Below are 7572 nucleotides of genomic sequence, written 5' to 3' on the forward strand. Positions count from 1 at the left end.
TTTTTCTCCTTGTGATCTGCTTGCGTTTTGATTCGGAGTAATTCCCTTGAGATATATTATTACGATACATAATCAATAACCAAAAGAATAAAGTGGTTCAATATTCAAATGGAACTAGAAAACTCATAATTAGGACTAATATATATATGTATAATATACGCAGTGACATTCGACAGTCTTCCAACACCAGGCTAGGAAAAGACAGGGCGAGCTCGAAAAGTCAATTCCCGTCCTCAGCCCAGTTTGATGTCGCTACCTGCAAAATGGCGGTCCAGAAACGAGGCAGTCGCTCAGCAGCCCTCCCTGCCCGTCCGAAGTCCTCCGTCACAGGTAGTAGTCTTGACTGCGGACGCGCTCTTATAAGCCAGCCTCGAGAGGTCCCCCGAGAAGCGTCCGGTCCCCGACGAGACCGCGCCGCGATCGGTGGCGCTCGGACCGGACTAAATTAAACTCTCGGGTCTCGTCAGGACGAGGAAATCTTCCTCACGAGAAACTTTTGCGCAACGCACCGTGGGCTCGTTAGCGCAAGCTCATTAGGCCCAAACAAACAAACGGACCCCAAACAAGTCCATTCGCTTCAAACGAGCGTTTCGTGGGGTGAGGGGAGGCCTTTGGCGCTAATGACGGCCTGTCCTCGCGTTACGCTAAGCTAACCTCCCGGCAGGGTCGTTGCGCACGAAGACTCAATAAGATCGACTCGAGATGAGCTATTCAAAATGTCGAGTGAAGAGAAGTGAGATTTTGCGAAGAAGAACACGACGCTCGGATAAGCCGACGCACGGCGGGTGATATCAACAGCCGAAGGTTTTGAGCCTCGCCGAGTGGGAAAAAAAGGCTCGACTAGGAGTTCTTTATCAATCACACGATCAACTTAGCTGTTCGAAATGCGACCCATGCTAATCTACGTTTTGGAATGAAGTACGTACACTTTCTGTATTCATTCATTCGTTTCAAGGTTTCCATCAATCGGGTACTTTCCCAGTCGTGTTTCCGAATGTCCTCGAGTCTTCTGTGCTCGTATCAGAACACCTGCAAAAGCCGGTGAGGTCCGGTCCGAACAAAGGTTACTTGTGAAAAAGTTCCTCCCTGGAAAATGAAAACCAATGTCAATTTCATCTTCTGTTTTGTCCTATAAGAGAGCGGCTTGACATTTTAGCATGCCTTTTGTGGGGGAAAGCTTTCCCCATAAATTGGCCCAGAGGGTTCTGTTTTGTTATATTTTGTAATTTTGTACCAAAAGTCCTAAACTGAACTGCTTCTCGGCTCTTTTCTTCATCCAAATACTCAGTCCTGTTCCCGGGAGTTCAACACGGAAGGTATAGGCCAACACCGGATAAAGCCTCAGCCTCACCAAAACGACCAAATGGTTTCAAGAACTGCAAAATGTGTTCGATAGGGCTTATTAGAGGGCGGCGCGGCGGCCGAGTGGTTAACGCGTCTGCGACACAGTCAGGAGGTCGTGGGATCAGATCCAGCTACCAGCCTTCCTGTGCAAAATTTGCATGTTCTCCCCGTTTCTGCGTGGGTTTCTTCTGGGCACTCTGGTTTTCTCCCACATTCCCCAAAAATGCATGTCAGGTGAAATTGCCAATCCGATTGTCCGTAGGTGGAAATGAGCCAGTGAGTTGTCTGTCTCTGTCCATCCATCCATCCATCCATTGTCTTCCGCTTATACGGGGTGGTGTCGCGGGGGCAGCAGCCTTAAAAGGGAAGCCCAGGCGTCCCTATCCCCAGCCACCTCCTCCAGCTCATCCGACGGGATCCCGAGGCGTTCCCGGGCCAGCCTAGAGACATAGTCTCTCCAGCGTGCCCGGAACACCTCCCGAGGAAGGCGTCTAGGAGGCATCCTTATCAGATGCCCGAGCGACCTCAACTGACTCCTCTCAATGCAGAGGAGCAGTGGCTCTACACAGAGTCCCTCCCAGATGACTGAGCTTCTCACCTTATCTCTAGGGAGAACCTGCGGAGGAAACTCATTTCGGCCACTTGTATCCGGGATCGTGTTCTTTCGGTCATAACCAAAAGTTCATGACCATAGGTGCGGGTAGGAACGTAGATCCACCGGTAGATGGAGAGCTTTGCCTTTCGGCTCAGCTCCCTCTTCACCACGACGGACCGGTACAGGGTCCGAATGACGGCAGACGCTGCACCGACCCGTCTGTCCATCTCCCGCTTGTCTGTCTCTGTGCTGGCACCCGATCGAGGGTGTCCCCCGCCCACTGCCGAAAGATAGCTGGGATGGGCTCCAGCACCCCGCGACCCTACTGAGGATGAGCGGGGCAGGCAATTGATGGATGGATGGATGAGGGCTCATAGATAGGAAGTGCAAAAACGAGACAGAGAAACCTAGCAGGTCCAGCTCAGGTTTTATAATATCGGTAAGGCCTGATTTGAAACTTTCTTCACCGCGTTCAACGAGGAGCAGGCTGACTTGGTCTTTGTTTTTCAGGACATCCCGACCAAGACAAGTAAGGCCGCATCCATCCAAAATGAGTCGAAGCTCTCGACCATCGGTCGAAGCTCTCGACCATCGGCCGAAGCGGCTCAAAAACTCACGCGCAGACACAAAGTGCTTGGTCAAACCGACAAGGGCCGGATGGACTAATCGGATGATGAACATTGAAGGTGTTTCATCGAAACAGTATGGATCCCTAAGGTCCATCCTGAGGTTAAGGCGTGCATTAGGCCTTTGGGAGTTTTTCAGTGGACTTGTCTGGGTCAGGTCCCCTCAGGAGGCTTCGTTAGGCGGACCCGGCCTCGTTAAGTAGTCTCCTTAGGCAGTAGCGGACGCTTCCGCCGATGGATGTTTTCCGGGGTGAGCGAGCAATCGACGAATGTTTGTCCTGCCGGCGTTCCCTAAAGAAGAGGACGCAACAACAACAACAGGACCCGAAAGACCAATTTGCTTAACCGGTTCCGCTAACGAAGCGTTGCTACCGACTTTCGGTTTTCAGGTCAGGAAAAAGTTGTGAAAGTTGTGCTGGGTTGAGTTCTTGGGTTTGGTTTTAAAGACAACATTTGTGGCCCTTTGGAACACAGTTTGAAATTCAACCTACCTTCAACCCAAGATCCAAATCCATCGATTTCTTCTCTCGTTATTTGGAGCGTCTACTCAACTAAAAACCTAACAATTGGTTCTCGGAGATTGATATTGCACATCCTGACGGCGTGGTACAGTCCTCTCCCGTTCTCCTTGCAAATGTATTGATGTATTCCCTAGTTTAAGTGTTAACCATCAATTGATCATTTTTTCCATTCAACCAGATATTCAACCTGTTTTGTGCGGTCTTCTCCCGTTCTCCTCTCAAGATCAAAATCCTTTGTTTTCCTTAATTGGAGTGTCGACTGAACTTTGACTCGGGCCTGACGGACCTCGCCCTAAAGGTCCTTATCTTCTTAGAACCAGGTGACAAAAGGGAGGACGGAGGGTAAAGACGCAGCTGTCCGAGTCTTATCTGAACTAGAAAGGCGCTAACGAGGGGCTTAGCGAAGCAAAGGAGACAAATAAGCCAATCCAGCGAGTGACGAAGCGGACCGGGGAGGGAAGCTCCGCTGAGGTCTTGGCCATGCGATACCAATAGTTGAGATGTTTCCTGAGGCCTTCTGCAAGGGAACTGCGGCCATAACGGAGAGCGTCCAATCAGAATCTGCTGGCAGGACCCAATCGCCGGTGAACGTGGATGAGGCCTCTCAGATATTAGGTATTGGATTTGAGCTGACCCGCTAGCTTGCTGTGATTGGACCTCGCTTGGCGCTTTCCTATCTAAAAGCACTCATGATCTAGTTTCAACGAGTTAAGACAAGGGTGTCAAACACGTGGACCGTGTGGGTTTGCGCTGCATTTTTTAAATATGTCCCCTCGTCTTTTTCTTCTCCTGTTACTTTCTTTCTATTTCTTGCTTTTTTTTTCTCTCTCTCTCTCTCTCTGGTTCTCTCTTTCTCTTTTATCTATTTATCTCTCCATCTCATTTCCCTCTGTTTCTATCTATCTCTTTCTTGTTTTCCTCTCTATCTCTCTTGCGCTCTCTCTTTCTCACTGTCTCTTTTTCTTTTCGCTGTGTTTTTCTCCTTCTCTCCCTTGGGCTCCCTATTGATCTCTTTCTCTTTCTTTCTTTCCACACGCCATTCAGGGAGGGATTTGAACTCGGGACCACTGAAGGTGGACGTGCTAATAGCAACAAACTCTGGTCACTATGGTAACATTTAGCGCAAAACGTCACGTGGATCCGCTCGCCAAGTCATCTTTGACTTAGGGACCTACGCGTCCTCCGACTCCAGCGCCAAAGGTTTTTTCAAGTTCTAGCGGGACGTGGTTGAGCATTCTCAACGCTGATTGGCTAAGTGCAACCATTTGGTCGGATTCATCCTTCAGTGCATCTTCAGCGGCCGGGAATCCTCCTTTCCGACTTCACCTGACTGTGCGAACCACACGGAAACGGATTGGAACCGAACGGTAGCACCTCAAATCCCTCGTTCAAAGATCAGTCCGTAACGTAGCAGCGTCGCTAAAACAATATAAAGTCCCAAATGATGCTTTCTGTGCGGGCCGATACCAAACTACCTACGGACGACCGTGCTTTATAATGTAAATGGCTCTTCTGCGTAGGTCAAGTCACATGAAAGCCCCTCCCCCACGTTCCAGGCACAGTATAAGACAGTTTGTCTCCCGATTGGTGAGGCGAAAAACCAGGGAAACAAGCCCAGACCCGATCCATTTTAACTCTGCGGTTCCGTATGGCAAAGGAGCGTCTTCCCCGCACCTTTCCGTATACGCTCGGCCCCGGGGGTCTCTCGAACTCAAATTTGGACATCTGGAACTGTCTGGGGGGTACAGTCAATATACATTGGCCTGTGGAGTTAAGAATCGAATGATCGACTCCTTCACCGAACAAAGCCGCGCTCACTTAAGTTGTACTAGTAATACTCATTATAGTCTTCTCCCAACTGACGATGTTCAGTGCCCTGACCTTTATTGCCAGTCGGCCTGCCTGTGGTCTATCCAGAAGGACCCGGACCAGGTCTTCATGCCCACCAACAAAGCACAACATATGCAAAACAACATGTCCTCAGACCGGGTAGAGAGCGGCCACTGATTTTCTCGGCCGTTGTTCTTTTTTTCTCGGCAAATCGTCCGGCTGTCGAGGTAGCGGGATGGTGAAGAGGATGCAGAAAACGAGCGGGCTCAAAGCGAACGTTGAGGGGGCGTCTCGTGTCTTTCCCATCTGCCGCGTCGTCATCCGCCGCGAATGTTAAACGGCCGAAAAGAGGAGCGAGCGCACGTCCACTTCGTCCTCCTTCCGATCGCCCCCGCGCACACAGACCCCGTCGGAGGGGTTCGCCGGCGGCTGCCGGGGGTTTCGGGCCCCCCCGGGCCGAATGCAGCAACTGCCGTCCTATTCTCTGGGAGAAAACGGGGCGCGGCTTCCTCAGCGCCGGCACACTTGAGTCTTGGTGAGGATAGAAAGGCCCCGAATGAGTCAGTCCTGAAAACGAAGATGAGGGGGCGGGGCCTGCTGCTCACACGACTCGGCATCCGGATGAAGATCGAAACCGTGACCCGAAGACGGTCAAATATCAAGACTGCGACCCGAAGTATGCGCTCAGCGTCGGACTGACCTCGAGGAACCCGGACTCGGGTAGTTTGCAGGGGCCGCGTAAGAACCGCCCGGAGCGCGGCGCCCTCCTCCGCCTCCCTTAGCCTCTCGCTCGTTTTTCGTGTGAAAATGGCCGCGCCGTGCAAATAAGCCTTAAAAATAGACATAAAAGGCGTAGGCATAATAGGCGTAGACATAAAAGGCCTAGACACGGCGGCCTGTTTGCCTAAGATAAAAGCAGAAAACGGCAGCCGTCGTGACGCATTGTGGGTTTTATGGCTCGGCGTTTGTGTGAGAGTCACGTCGTTGAGTGCACGAAGTGAATGAATGAATGAACGTTGAACGGATGCTCGTCGCAGGGAAGGCCCCCCCGGGCAGCTTTTGGCATTATTCATTCATTTTCATTTGTAGGTCGCTATTTGATTGTCATTGTGTCAAGGTGATGTCCGAATGTCCAGTTTTCTTATGCGTGAGAAGATAAGCGGGACATCGAGCAGATTCGTCCCTCGACAGTAAGCAAAACGAGAACACGGCTCCGTTCGATCCGACACGGCGGTCTACCGTGGCAAAACCCGATACGGCGGGTGCGTCGCGACGTCGCGCCATGAAAACGTCTTACCGCAATATGACGAGTAAAAGCGCCATTAAATTGACAAATCTTAACACATTGGTGTCTTGTTTCGCGCTTGAATGATTTAGCACTTTTCTGTTCGTTTTGCAAAACGTTTGCACTCGTACTCGCGTTTTTGTGATCAGGCACCGGGGGCAGCCGAGGGGTCCTGAAGGAGAAGGGTGAGGGACGAACAGGAGAGCTGGAAAACAGAATGACAAATTCCAGACTCATCATTGTCAACGTTTGCATCATTTGTATAGTCTTAGATAAGCGGTGCCGTAAACATGCCAAAAACATCGAGAAGTCGGGATTGGAACGTGTGTCAAAGTCGTGGCCCGCGGGCCAAATGTGGCCCACCGCACCATTAAAGCATCCCAAAATAAACGGGGCCAAAGAGGGTTTTGACCCTAAACTACTCGACTAAAATCTCGCCTTTGCCATGATCTTTGATTTTTGCATTCCGGAGATGGAATAAGAGCTTGCTCTGTCCACTCCACGCATCGGCCCGGTATTGCAGTACCTCCGGGAACGGTGCATTCGCAATGATCGCAGCAAGGCTTAAGGGCTAGGAACTTAGCTTGGCCTTTTGGCTGAGAGTAAGGCCCAATCCCATTTCTCTCACTCGGCCCTGAGGACCCTCCAGTGAGGTCCCTCGAAGAGGAGTGCCCTCCGCGAGTGAAGTGCAAAGCGGAAAAGGTTTGGACAAGACTTGCAAGGTTCCACCCCTGTCCAGGAGATGGCGGTAATATTAATTGGCTGTAGACCTCAGTGACGTATTGGTCTACGTCACATGTAAACAACTCGAGTCTCAACTTGTAGTGTGTCAGTTGGAGAGTTCGTGCAATGTTAAAATGCCCGCTACTGCTGTGTTATTACCGATTGCCTGAAAGCTCATCTTTTCCGTGTCTCCAATAAACGGAGGAGAAATGTGCTATACTGAAGACAGCTTCGGCGCTATGTAGTGCTGATTCATCTTTACAAGGTACGTACACTCATTAAAAAAATGACCCGTTCGGTCAAATACAGTAAAAGTTAACATACAATGCACGTTCACATAATACCTTATGTTTGTGTAGACATAAATGGCAATCTACTCATTAGTATCTTAATGCCATTTTATGACATATAGTAGGGGTCTTTAGTGTGTGACATGATGAAAAGTAAACAAACACAAGAACAGTCCACCTGACCCTTAAGCTGACATAATATCGTCACCAAACTTCCCTGTACGACCCAAAAACCTTGGTTCATAAGGAATTTAATTCAAAAGAGTTGTCATTGGATATAAAAAAGCTCATTCCAACATGTTTTCATGATGCTTACATCATCTATGCCCACATTTATGTCTAAATTGTCTGTTATCTA

General features: G+C 50.0%; 1 pseudogene; it reads left to right on the top strand.

Moving 5' to 3' along the window:
• The first annotated feature begins 6630 nt into the window (after window positions 1-6630).
• Window positions 6631-6749, top strand: LOC148359052 (U2 spliceosomal RNA; annotated as a pseudogene).
• Window positions 6750-7572: the final 823 nt, after the last annotated feature.

The sequence above is a fragment of the Urocampus carinirostris genome, chromosome 10 (genome assembly GCF_059441175.1).
Source record: "Urocampus carinirostris isolate Australia breed hairy pipefish chromosome 10, RoL_Ucar_1.0, whole genome shotgun sequence".
NCBI classification, from domain to species: domain Eukaryota; kingdom Metazoa; phylum Chordata; class Actinopteri; order Syngnathiformes; family Syngnathidae; genus Urocampus; species Urocampus carinirostris.